This window comes from Bombus affinis, chromosome 8 (genome assembly GCF_024516045.1).
Source record: "Bombus affinis isolate iyBomAffi1 chromosome 8, iyBomAffi1.2, whole genome shotgun sequence".
Taxonomy (NCBI): Eukaryota; Metazoa; Arthropoda; class Insecta; order Hymenoptera; family Apidae; genus Bombus; species Bombus affinis.
The window spans coordinates 6187687-6202547 of record NC_066351.1 but is presented as its reverse complement, the minus strand read 5'-3'; the positions used below and the strand labels follow the sequence as shown (position 1 = coordinate 6202547).

At 36.8% G+C, this 14861-nt stretch overlaps 1 protein-coding gene across 1 annotated transcript in view; it reads right to left on the bottom strand.

Annotated features, from left to right (window-relative positions):
- Positions 1–14861, bottom strand: part of LOC126919632 (glutamate receptor ionotropic, kainate 2-like) — a 148761-nt gene that overhangs the window by 104409 nt on the left and 29491 nt on the right. The window contains exon 2 of the mRNA XM_050729108.1: positions 11679–11788. The gene's annotated coding sequence lies outside the window, so the exon portion shown is untranslated. The remainder of the gene's footprint in view (positions 1–11678; positions 11789–14861) is intronic.

The window sequence follows — 14861 nt, the reverse complement described above, 5'->3', positions numbered from 1 at the left end:
ACTAATTGTTATGCTGATTCGTTATACTTATTCGTTCGACTGATGATCTCGATGGCTCGATACTGATATTGATTCGCACGACTGACTGAATGACTATGTTTGGAGAACATGGTCGTCTATTTATACTGGTCGAGGGGGGTATCAGAAAGTTTGAAATTGTCGCTGGTTGCCGGTTGCACGTAGCAGCGAAATTGTTTTGTCCAGAGTTTGTTTATTACATTATGTGCGTCGTACAGTGTTAATCCTCTGTGACAAAACAACTACGTGAGGCATCTTCGAATCGAAACGTCCTAAGACGCATATGCCGCTCATTTATATACCTTATCCAGTACGTCAGTTCTCAGCCGTTCAACTAACAACGAATTTCCTTAAACGAAGATAGATCACATAAATAAAACAGACAAGTTTAATATGAACATTCGATCTTACAATTATTTAATACGGTGGTTCAACGTTGTTTGTTTCCTTAAAAAGAAGCGTGACAAGACCTTGCGCGATGGAAATGCGCCAAAATGGATGCGCATATTTGTTTTCATTACACCTAAATGTCACGTATGTCCAGGCTTGGCTTTAGCGGCGCAAGTGATATAGTCGCAGTGAATAAGCTAAAGCGCGCGTTAAACTCAGTCAAGCGGGGAGTGGCACGTGTGCGGAAATCGTCCGAACGCGGTTAATCTTCGTGGTCTGGCCGTATATTTACGTTCAGCATGCCTCTGATCCACGAACAATGTTGGATCTTGCGCGTGGAAATTCTGCGTTCTGGTCGCGAAATTATCGCTCCGTTAACAGCTTCATACGCGAAGCGTTTCATTTGCGTTTCTCAGCACTAAATTGTATTGAAATCGTCCTGATGAACGAACTGCGCTACATTGTAATATTTCTAATAAGGCTGTAAGGTAAGGTTCTTTGCGTTATCTAAACTTCAACATCTTAACTTCAGTATTGAGCTTTGCTCAAAATAATCAAACTTGTTGTATAGTATTAATTACATTTACACTATTACACACTGTTAATTACACTTATTAACTTTTAATGTATTAACGGAAGAATGAAGAAATATCGTATACTTTAGTTGTGCAGCAAGAGAAAGCGTCAAAAACGGATGATTTCGATTTGGATAATCGTACAGTAGGTATATAAGGTACCGTAGAGGAGCTCGTAGGTATGCTATAGCGGTTCCAGGGTCTTTCCGCAACGCGCTAGGTACGGCCACCGTGGTGTTTTAATCGGTAAGAGGCCGACACTAGCCCGTTGCTTCCCCCAGAAGAGCGGTGGAGTGTCCATGAAGATTTCTCCATATAAAAGAAACAAAGAAAATAAAAAGTATATAAGATACTAAGTTATGAAAATTACAGCTGAAAACATTAACATTACATGCTAATAATAGCTGAACATATTCCTTTATTTTAATAGATAAAAGTTACATTCTCGTAGAAAACTGTGGCCGACGATCTGTCAATTAATACAACGTATTTCACTGCTTACAACGTCACTAATACAAAGCTGAACATGCAGTCTGTTTTCAAATAAGTCCTTTATATTATTTGACAAGTCAATTACGTCCTACTTCACTGAATTTACGCCACTGGTCAGTTGAGAGGCTCAAACGTAGATGGCTTAACAATTGTTGGGAATCAAGGCAAATTACTTACAATTAGCTTGACTCAAATAACCGGACTTCACTCTACAATAGAAATCGAAGAAAAACTAGTATAAGAAACGTCACAGGACATGAAAGGACTTATTGTTCGAGGTCAAGAATTCCTTTGTAAATCCACTGGCCCTTTGAACCGGCGAATCTTCTCTTTTTATAAGATTCAGTATTTTTTAGTTAAGTTCCTTAAGACGGAAAATTTCTCCGAGATAAAAGATACGCCCGAGTGAAGATCCCCATTGCATTGCAAAGGAAAGCACGTCTAGCTACAAAGAAATCTAGTCCGCTTCTTGTTCCCTGCTCTTCGAGATTGCCAATTTATTGGCTGCGGAAGCGTTTGAGCAATGGACGGTTTGAAAGAAAGAAGAACGGTAGGTACCTTTGTTCTTAAGCTAGTTAGTAATTATCTTAATATGTCTATTTGGAGATTGTAGTTCAGATAAATGCACGTGTACTCGATGTTAGGATAAAGGATTTGCACTGTACGTGAACTATTTACTTACGTTTCTATATATACATGTTTATTTTGATCTACGTGGCATGTTGTAGGAATTGAATTAGATGCGTTTCTATGACGATCGATCATGGATTGTTTATGTTGTGTGCCATAGAAACGGCTTTAGATAACGCTAAACTAATCCATACAGTTAGATCTATCAGGCAAGGACTTATGGACCTATTGATCGAGAGCTAGCTGCTAGCGCAGCGTCAACTGTCGAGTTTGATACGTTTAGTACGGTAACATATGTGAGCAATAAAATTTCCGTTTTAATCGTTACGATTTATCGTAAAAGTTTAGAGCTTGATATTTCTACCTTTGAGTCACGAGGAGGGTAAGATGAAATAGCCGCAGTCTATCGAATCAGAACCACATCCAGAACGTCACTTTCATAACTTAACAATATTATGTATTTATATAATATATAATTATTATTGAGATATGTGTAATTTTGTGTGCTACACTAGATTAGCCGCGTAATAGTGACACACATATATGAATATGAGTGTGTGGGAAAATGTGCGTGCACAGCGTCTCGTAAAACAGAAGAATGTAACTGTTCCATTGGTAGTGTTATAAAGAAGATGGCGAGACAAAAAGAGTGCTGAGACGCGTGCAAATATGTATCGACGAATATCTTGTAAGCCACATATCAAATAAATCTGAAACTATTTTGATATCAATTCTAAGTGTAATCTAAGTATTCCTGTACACTTATTTCAGCGACTAAGATCCACAATTCTTAACGATTATATATTGGGTTGGCAACTAAGTGATTGTGGATTCTGTCATTACCATCTAATTATCACTCAGTTGCCGACTCAATAATATTAGGTCATCCCATAAGTTCGTGCCGACTTTTGTGTGTACATTTCATGTGTCGATTTATAAACATACGGCGATAAGGGACCAATGCACTTGAAAAATGGGAAGAAGTTGTACAACGAGAGTGGGATTACATTTTTTCATGAAACTGAAAGGTATGTAAACAATCTTAACATATATAACCGCTCGAAAAACGGAACGAACTTATGGGATGACCTAATACCATTTATATATTATATATTTATATAATGTGTAGAATGTGTGGTACCTGCTCAAAGTACCTATTTTTTATTACACCGAGAAGACGAAAAAGTCTAAAAGAATAAGTATAAAAAGTATGGTACATAGAGATCATGTCAGAAAGGACACGAGTTACAATCGAGCTAAGATGAGAAACACCATCAATTATTAACATCATTTACATATTTATTATCTTAGGAATTAATAAATTTCGATAATACAGTGCGCTCACGTCTCTTAATTTGATTAAAAAAGTGAAAGGTATTGAACGTTTTAAATGGTCCTTTCTCTATTCGTTTTCACCGATAAATCCGATTAGAGTTGCTAATTGAACGTGGTATATAAATTTGCAGAATATTTAATCGAAACTAAAATGTACTAAGAAGTAAAAAATGTACTAAATGTGGAGATTAAATTCTGGGCTTAAAAATATAGAATCAAACACCACGTCGAAGATCAGAGGGCGGATTGATTTTCCACGAGACGGAATTAAACGTTCGCTTTGAGATTTCATTGTAGAAACCGTTCTTGTGGCCGGCACCGATCTTAACCAGGGTAAAATTTTTATCGCTGTGTGAAACAGCTGGTCAACTTCCGCTTCGCACGATTACCCACGCTGCAATTTATAGAAGTTATAAATGTTGTGCCGCCACGAAAACATGAAAAGCCTATATGCTTCTAAGCGAGAATTTACGTTTTTAACAGAACGCTATAGCAATCGTAAAGCGCATTGGTTTAATGCAGTTTGCATTTTATGTTTCATCGTGATAACTAAAAATATATTTATACGCAAATCGGCTTTATACATTACAAAAAATTTTGAACATCAATTGGCGAATTTCATTTTCCGCAGATGTTATTTACGGCGCTATGGAAATAAAAATTTGGTGCAATGTTTGTCTCTAGAAACTGAATTCCGAGATTTAGAGATGTGAGGAAGCATCGACTAGTTGAGATTATAAATCGAAATGTGAAAGAAGAATTTATAGATACCAAAGGTTTCTGGGCGAACGGATATATCTTGACAATGTGGAAGTTTATCTGGATTGAGTAAAAGAGATTGTAAAATAGAAAGAAAGGAAGAATGTGTGAGTAAAAGTTTATATCCTGTAGAAACTATGTGTGCGGGATAGAAGTTAATTGGAACTGAGAATGGAACAGATTTAAAGTCGGGTAGCAACGACATGGCTTATAAAAATCCTACGTTAACCACATATTGGATCATTCTTTTTTAAACCTCGAAACTAGACCTATATTATTAGTTATGACCTTTCGTTTAAAATTACCTTATCTTATTTTCCTATCTTATGATCTCACCACGCAATGATCTTAACCATTTGATTCACTGTATCATCAAACACCTTCGAAGAATCAAACTTGAGATCGTCATAATATTTGCGGGGCAACAAGCGCGTATGTTGAAAACCACGCGCATCGTGGATCTCGTTATCGATGATACTCGACATCCGAGTTTTTTTACAACTCACAGCTCGCAGCCTCCACCGAATACATACGCATCCCCTGTATGGAGAAATAAAAAAAAGCCTAGCCTTATTTCTTCTCTCGTACGATTATATTCGCCATCTGCATCCGGATGGAATTTTAACGTGGAGGATCGTTGCACCGTGGAGTATTAAGCCCAAAATGCGGAGTAAAATTTTTTACTTGGTTTCCAACATAATTAGATACACACGTAAAATGTAAATATAAAAGAAACATAAATATAGAACATAATACAATTTAGCACAAGAACGCTCAGGAAATTTCAAAAATGAAGAAATAATTTATTATTCATTACCATATATATTATTCGTATTTTTTCTAGTATAGAATTTTCATATTAAAAAAATAGAAAAGATTTTACTATTAATTTTAAAATGATTTTATATTTAATAAATCATTAATGTGCGCGGAAAATGCTTTTTTCACTCTTGTAAACAAGTTCATGGCATATTATCCATAACATACTAGATGTCCCTACAATCTCCATATATTATAAGAAAGGAACATGCTTTTGTTTTTAAATGACTTTTAACAGTATAGATTCTGCTTAGCTTCTACCGTGTATTTCGCGATCGAACCGTGTCGCGTGATGGATATATGTGAACGAAAGATTCGTTCTCCTCGTTACCGATAATACATCTCAGCCGCATATATCCGGTACCTGCAAATTACGTGGAGCCTACCTATACAGTTGACAGCGAACACATCCTTCTTCTAGACTTCCTATTTTCCTCTTGATATTTATGCAATCTCTTCGACCGCGCACCACCCGATATGGCCGTAACGAAGCGGATTTACAGTCGTAGATAAGTCGTCGACCGCGCGCGCGGGGGCGTTCTCCTATCCAGGAAGTTATTCGCGTCACCAGGCGATAGTTCGTCGGGAGAGTCGGCTGAACTTACAGGCCATTCCGCGCGTCGCAGTTTGCGCGATGCAGTCTCTGGTACTCCGGCCTCGCATCGGTTCCACGCCTCGCCAAGATTTATGAAGCGCGATAACCTAGACGGTATCCACCGGAGAGAGCAGAGCTTGGGACACTGGATTCGCGCAATAGAATGCTCTCAGCGTGTCTCTTCTGTCCGGAGATGCGACAAACCTTTCCGTCAACTGCCAAAGTTGTACATACTGCGGCGTTTCTTTCAACTGAGGCGATTCCCGATGTGTCGACGTGTTACTTCTGCTTGTAACGTTGACACACGCCTACAGGGATTTCTTGCAAACGTGGCACTAAAAGAGAGAGCTTTTTCTTCGGTAGTTCTTGAACTTTTTCGCGGAGAATACATATTTGTCTTTTCCTTGTCGGAGACGTTGAATGACAATATTTTTTTCCGATTGGTCAAACGCTTACGCAGTCTGTGTGATCGTATTAACCCGTTACAGTTTTCATTTGGGGATTATACAGAAAACTTTTGTTTTTTTATTATGTTTGGTAAAAGCTTATGTATTTTGTATGAACGTATTAACTCATTATGGTTTCCATTTAGGGATTATACGAACAAATTTTATAAACTTCATAACGATCATGATGTGCATTAAGAATTTGTTTTTAAACTAAACAGCATTCTGAAGACATATTCATATACTGAATATCTATATCTATACTGAACATCTATAGGATAACTTAAAAATAGAAGAAATTTGTATAGAATGTAATAATAATTGGATTAATAGAAGGTTCTGTTATTTCATCGAGTTCTTTTTTTTTTAAGAAATCAATTAAGCTTCAATATAACATCGCTATGTGGCAACTTTCTATATGGCAATTAATTTACTTCGTCACTGCAGAATTCTTTCTTTTCATTGATAAAACATTCAAACAATTAAATCCAGAATATCGAACATTGTTCCTATCAAAAAGTTCTACAAAGATATAAATAAGGTACCAATCTATCCGAATGAAGCTCTTCTTAAATCATCTGTAGCATATAATACAATGAGCTAAGATATCATTTATTATAGAACAATTTATTGATCTAATTTTCAATAAGAAAATTTCTCTAGCAATATTTTCTTCTTTTCACAATTTCCTTTCAATAATTCATATTTTGACAATTAAGATATATATATATACGCTTTAACGTTCATAATAATTTGTACGCTTTAGTCGATTTGTGATAACGTTATTTAAATTTCACCAAAATTTGTACAAATTGATGATGAATTATTAATTAGAAGTAGAATTTATTAACTTTGTATAAAACGAGCAGACTGTAAAAAATTTTGAGCAAATAAAGTACATTTCAACTACCTGTGATATGTAAAAATTTTCAAATGAGGTTGTAAGCATACAAGCAATATTCCGATCAATCTAATATTATAATCATTAACATGGTTATTATCTTGCTTGTGAAAGTCATGTTGAAATATGTTTCCCTTTTGATAGATGCAAATAAGGCAATAAAGTGAATTTACTTATTGAGGTTTCATACGCGTACATACATAGATGGCCACGTATCGACCATAAATTCTTGAAATGAAAGATATTCGGAATATTTTCCAACGGCATAGATCATATTCTCGATCAAAACACTCGATTGTATCCGTTGAATACACCCATGCACAATATCGTGAAAATCACGTACATTGCTGCACCTTATTTTCGTGTTCCGTCAAGCAAACGGAAATGTTCATCAAACAAGTTTCCAACTAGTGTTATTAAATGTCATTCATTTCAGTCTGTAACCTTTTGCATAATTGCTTCGTTTTCAACTCTAATTGCAAAATATTTTTCGAAAGTTTCCTGGACAAAAAGAAGCAATTATCTCGTTGTAATTTAGTAAAGCTGCAAATTCATGAGGCAGTCGTTTGCAACAAATTACATAATAACGAACTCCCAGTTGTAGAAAAACGAACCTTTTTATCTCCCACGTTTAATTCCGCATCGAATATCGTCCCTCCTATAGGAAGAACTACGACAGTAATTCACGGAAATATTCGAATACTCATCACAGACAATTTTTATGATTATATTATGTGCGTTATACGAAACATTCCGCAATTTCATTGGTACTGTGATGAGGTACGCCTGCGATTATATTCAATTACATTATTGAAATTTGAAACCAATCTGAAAATTTATATAGAAGATATAAAACATTCCTTGCAAATATACACGTAGTAAAAGATTATTATAGAATAATGATCATGAACATATAATTAACGTCAAAAACGATCTCACTAAATATTGTGGCTTACTGATATATTAAACAATTGAATGTCGAAATATTTCAGTGATTTTGCAAAGTATATGCAATAAATATCTTGTAACTTTTATATAGACTTTCAGATTCATAACTTAGTATTCATTACTTAATTCGTAAATTAATTAATTAATGTAATGATGATCTTGTCTCCATATCAAAATCTAAACTGTACTTTATTCGAAAAAAGAGTTTCAAGTAGAACTTGTCCTATTTCGAAAGGGATATCTGGCGATGATCGCAGATCTTATCTAGGTAGATGCACCTCGAAGACTTCAGGGTGATCTTTGTTTTTTTAAGTAATACGATACATTTCTTAGACGCCAGTCGATGCAGTTTTTTATTCCCTACAGAAGAGTATACAGGTACTTGATTCGAAAATTGATTAGTTTAAAAGATATCTGAAATTTAATATTGTAAGACTTGTCGTATGAATGGCAAGGAAATTTGTATTAGTTTTTATCCAGTAATGATACTAATGTATATACAAAAATACAAATATATACATAAAACAATACATATAATAAACAAAAAAAAAATCTCGCAAGAGTAGCGATTATTCAGGATCGAGGTAACCCAGCTCCAATCAGTGTGCTCCCATATCTCTTGGGGATTCTCCCGGCTCCGGGTGCAACAGTAACCTTGCGGTCATTGCTTCTTCTGGGGAAGGGTCGATGTTCACCAGACATCCTGACCGTCTCAACATAGAAAGTTGGGCCACAAAGTGTCTCAGCGCTTGGTTCGCTTGGTCGCGCACGTCTGACAAGTGGATTTTCCTGGCCCATGGTGCCATCCTCGCAAATTTCCGTGGCAACAACCGAATCAAACTTTTGTTGCAAAAGAATAGCTCTGTCCCAAAAGCTAGCATCCTCAAAATTTGCTAGTACGGCGACCAGCATGCCTGGTCTCAAATTTTTGGCCTTCGGCCAGTACGCCATAGGCTGCACGAGCATCTTCCAATTGAGCGTCTCGGTTATTTTGGACCATCCTTCTATGCGAATCCAAATGGTAGTAAGCATCTCGATTCGCACCACCCTGACACGAATCTTTTCTCGGAACAGATCGTTCGTACGTTGCAAGATCTCCATCTTCCGAAAGTCTCGTCAAAAATTTCGAATGTCAGTGTTTCTCTGTGCTGATTTGCCTAGTCACTTCTCGAGCTGAGACGACGCTGTGGATATGCCGGAACTCGGACTGCCCTTATATAGTGGGTGGATGTCATCTTACATTTCAAGTTATAGTGGGATTACAGTGGCTCACTCTACTACTCATTCGCTCATCGTTTGAACTAAATGATCTTTTTCATTTGTCTTATCTCACACTTTTCTTGTCCTCGCAACATTTTATAACAGTGTTAACAATATACAGAAAGAATATATAGCCTTTGTTTTTAATACGCCAGTGTCAGATATCAATTGTTGCTTTTCGTTAAAATAAATATACCATTATTAGATGCTGTTTTTAACATACCGAACCGTATCTTTATAATTTTCTAGAATCTTCAACCTCAGAATGTCGCCTCAAAATAGAAGATTAAGAGCGATTTGCCACAATTCAGAAACAGACTCGGATCACAATAATATACAAAATATGAAATCAAAAAATTGAAAGTTTTGGGCTTGAATGTAATTTTTTATACAATTGATTAGATTTAACAAAAAATCATCGTTCTACGTTAATTTAAAAAACTACTGCTGAGATAATGTAGGTGCCAGTAGTTTTAAGGTGCATTTTCAGTTTCAGACTCCGCAGCTCTACCTAGGTTCTTCTAATACCAGAATTTTATAACTTTTATTAAAGCACAATTAATTGAAATTTTGTTCTACAAACTCATTATATTTCTTTCTATAACCTTTTTTCGCATCAGTATGTCTTTGAACAATGACACTCAATCTCTCACGAGTTTCAAACACATTCATCTCATTTCTAATGACCTCCCATTACCTTACTTCATTTTCTACCTGCAACAACAAGTTCGATTCCACGTTTCCGTTAGATCCAATTAACACGGATAATAAAGTAATTTACCCACTAACCTTTTCAAACAAACTCTATTTCACGACAGGGGCTTCATATCTGTTCAAATTATGAAAATTAATTTTTATGAAATTTCATAATATATATTTGAGGGGGGCTATATATATCCGTGATAGTTGTAGTTGCCGTGTAGTTGTATTTTCCTCCTAATTTAGTTACGTAGAAAAAAAACCGGACTCCGGTCGCCGCGATTCGAACCCGGTTTCCGAACGTTCGTAACCTAAGGCGCGAACCACTGCGCTGCCGTCGTTTTTTTTTTTTTTCGTTTACTGTTGCCAGTACTTGAGTATTACATATGTTTGTTATTTACAATAAATAGTGAACTTCGGTTGTGGGGTGGTTCTGCGCTGCCGTCGTCCGACACTAGTTAGTGTCGAGTGGTGGTATTTGGCTTGTCGAGTGCCGCCACATATTTTGTACAGTATGTTGCACTAAAAAGTTTTTGCAAATGGTCAAATACTTTCGTGAGCCACTGTACTAAGCTCTGTTGTTCGTTTCATTGCTTGAATGTGCTCCTTAATTTTCGTAACTTTTATACATGATTTATCACTTCGCAAAGCACACACTTGGCGGCTATGCAAAATTGACATTTCACTGTAACCACTTTTCGTCGGTTAAACGACTCGTATCGACAGAAAGTCGAGTGTCTTCAGACTGTTAAAACGTTTTGCTTTTTCTCGATAGTCGTCGCCGAAGTGAAAGAGCAGTTAAAACAAGCAAGTCTGTACGTCGCTCCCGGGCGAGCGCCAGCTTGGTAGTAAAACGGACTGGTGGAGGAACTTCGACAAATCCACAGCAAAATTCTGCGTGCCCTAATAGAATCTGCGGTTTAATTCGCGTGTAAAAGCCGATTTTCCATGGACCGCGTATTTTACAGTTTCAAAATAGTTTCAGAAATCCTATTACGTCGATTACGTCACACACAATTCTCCTGCGATAGGAAGTTTCGTTCGATTGTAAGAGATAATTCTTTTTTTCACGAAACGATTATTAAACACAATGTGCGTGTAAAGTGGACTCGTAAAGTTCTATTTTCCTCCCTGAAATTCCATTTATTCCGACGTTCAATTTAAATATTATAGACTGTATGTTTTGTTTTATGAATGAAATGAAGTTTTTGAAGGATTGTTTCAGATTTTATATTAAATATGATGAAATGGCTTTGTGCAATATTGCACTGGCCAAGGTAACCGTTGCTACATCACGCTTGGAAGGTTGAACACGAAACGTAATTATAGAATCATTTGTTACAATTCGGAAAAATCAGTGAGATACATTTATGGGATATCCGACAACAATTTTCTTTTTCTTTCTTAATATCTCCCTCATATCGTTATTTTTGGAAAGTTAATCAGGCAGAAAAAGTATTCGAACGTGCGAGCTTGAATATATATATATTTATATATAATTGTACATTCAAATACTTATATATATATATATATATATATATATATATATATAAGATCAAATTTGGCTTGTGAAAATCGATCGGTAAACTATGAACATTTATGGTCCTGTCAACGAAATCGAACTAATATTACTGATAAGATTGCACAAGTTAGAAGTTATGGATTATTAGTATTGATAAATTTTCTTGGATAATTGTGACTAAGCTAGTATTAAAATCTCATTTGACGTAGAACTAGAAAACCGTGACAGTGAAGTTTATAGGATATTAAATATTTTTAAAGCACCGTACATATAAGTATTTCGTACTTACTCAATGAGAAATTTCAAACGAGACGAGCACCCTTTGAAACCTTGAAAGTCTGCAAGTTCTTTCAGCCTTGGAACTTTCGATGGCCCCGGAAGTTCTCCAACTTTCGAAACCTATAAGAATGGTAGAGTTAAGTTGAAATTCCCACGATAAACGAGATTATTGTAGAAAAGTATGAATATTAGCAAAGATGAGGAAAATCGAAAAAAATAGTAATTCATACTAAATCCACGATTAAAGTGGATTTAAGAAGATGATAACGCGAAATGTAAAAATAGATTATTACGATATTAAACATCGTTTTGTGCATCAGGAGACGTTTTTATCGGGTAGCGGTTTTAACAATAAACGCACAACGTCTATAAACACGAAAAGAGAAGGGTCGTACGCTAAGAAAATGCCATTAAGATCGATTTATCATTGTCTTAATTAGAACGATTAATCATGTCGGGTCGTTTATTCGATCGCAGCTTTAATTATCCCTCGTTAACATAAAGGTACTCTGTTCTGTTTCGTAATGTCAGCTCCCCCGGTATCCTGTACTTAATCGACATTCTCTAACGAAGTTTTAATTTTCACTCGCTCCTGTCGCTTTGACAGCTTTTCCGAGTCTCATCCTCGCCAATCAACGCTAACAATTTGACACTTAACAGGCAGAGGATCTCTGGCCAGTTTTGAGAGTGTAGGACATCCAAAGAAGAGAAAGAAGTCCTCAATTAGCGTGATTGAGCTTTCTCTAAATGTATTTAGTGCGGATACCGTTGAAAAGTTTCCAGTGAAATTACGAAAGGCCGCTGAAGATGCGAGACTTTCTCGTATGGTAATGAACCAACGATCGATTTCTCGATGACTCACGAAGATTCTTGTCTCGCCCATTCTAACGATATATTCTTTTGAGTGTTGTTCACGATCTCGCGAATTATTATTCCCTTTTTTTCAAATTTTCTATTCTTACATTTCTTTTCTATTGAAGAATAGAGAGCGAATGAAATAGAGAGCTTGAATAATTTAAATTTGAGACACGTACAATCTCTAATTAATAGAAGAAATACATATTAATCAAACTTTTATGAAATGCGTTAGAAGATCCCAGAATATGCCAGAATATCGTGTTTCGTGTTCGTTAACACATATCGTTTTCTAAAAATATCGCTGGAAGTTTAACATAAATAGCAAGAGAAAACGAGTAGCTCGTGATTAAATTAACGACGCTGAGACCAGAAATACTACTGTGACGAAAAAGTCTAATTGTAATAAATCTGACGTTATTTTCTTCCTTTGATATATAATTTTATTGTAGACTCAAGATTTTCTCTTTTTTTGTTTTGTTCATCTACAGTTTCTATATATATATATATATATATATATATATATGTCGACGAAGATATCAAATCTTACGTTCACCTTTTCGAGATCAAAGATACTCTGCGGTAGACAGTTAGCTCGACTAGTTGATTTAAGGTGTATGTATATATGTATACATGTACTTCAAAATCAAGGATTTCGGTCGAAGTTCATCAGCAAGTACGCGAACCGCTCAACGAATCTGTTACAAGGAAGCAGAATTCAAGCTCCGTTTGATGTCTGCGCCTGAGGTCCAATCGCTTTAACTATTAATGAGGCTGCTACAGACGAGCCAGTTAATCGACTACAGGAATTTTCTAATCAAACACAACACCACGGGCAAATTAGAGGAAATTGACCATTATCGTAACGTAACACCGATCTCGATACTACGGTCCTGTTTCATTTTTTCCGGAAGGGATAAACTATATATATAAATACAAATCGCTTTCAAAATTGAGTTGTCGATCAGTTATACCCATTGCGATTAATTATCTTTTATCTTGTCTCCTTATCAAATTTTTTCGAACAACATGCACGAGTCTGCTGTTTCCGGCGTGTTAATTGCCTAATTAAGATTGGGGTCCAGCGAGTTAGCGACCAAAGAAAGAGAGATAAATGGAGGACAGTGGATAGAAGATAAGGTAATGCCGTTGGCAGGAAAGCAAAAGTTCTCAGCCAGAAAAGCCAGAGTGGAGCAGCAAGTGGTCGTATTCTCAGGACTGGGGGCAACTTCCAAAGGACCTCCGAACTTCTTCGATCCGCCGAAACTCTACAGGAGTTACTGGAGTATCCTCCGGGTCAGCCTGTTACCAGATCGTGGACTTTGTTGCAACACAATTTTCCTCTGAAATTTTCCGCGCGCATGGCGACATCACTGTTTATCGTGACTTTGGAAACTATCATGGAATACTTTCAAGCTCCCCTTCGAATAAGGATCCTGATTAATTCCGCCTTTGTGTTTATCTCTTTCCTCCATCATTTCCCGTTCTTTCAATTTTCGAGCATGATGAAATCCCATCAAGGGTAAAATGTTATCAGGTTACTCGTACAGATTAATTACTGTTAAGTACTGAAGGCATTCGAACGAATGTTTGAGTTTGTCGGAATTACTATAAAATATACGCGATATGGATAAATCGTGTAAAGACGAAGAGCGTAACGCGTTTGCCCAAGATTCTAATTAAGATCGAGCGATCGTTAGCAGCATCCATCAAGGACACAAGATCGTTAGAGTTAGAGCAAATTTAATTAAATCTTACAATAAAATCGCCGGCTACGATGAAATCGAATTACTGTAGATTTTTCGCGCGATATCCTGAGATGGAGGCCGAATATTATCGGACTGGGCGCAAGAAGGAAGCGATCTGCTCCTTCAGAGATCTCTATTCGGCTTCTAGCATATCCGATCAATTTTCAACATTAAATAGTCGCCAGGCATCGACGTCAGATTCTCGGGGCGTTGCGGTGCAATCACCCCGACACCAGAGTACTCAACGGAGAGAAGTGTCTCTTCCGGAATCAAATTGTAGGGAATAGGCCCAAGCTCTTGACGATCTTACGGTAGTTCTCGAGCCACGATCATTGAACTTTCTACTCTCGCGAAACTTCGACCCCTCCACGGAGTTCTCCTGTCGTCAACCCTCTCTTCCTGCTCATCTGTCTTTCTCGTTCTATCTCTCTCCCCCCTCTCTCTGTCTCTCTCTACGATGCCATCTAACCAACGACACAAGCGATGCGGCGACCGTGCCATTCGAACTTTCTTTCCGCAGAATTGAATCGCCACCGAATCGGTTTGGCCCGGAAACATTGCGGGCGAAGCATCAGAAATTTCTGGATCTG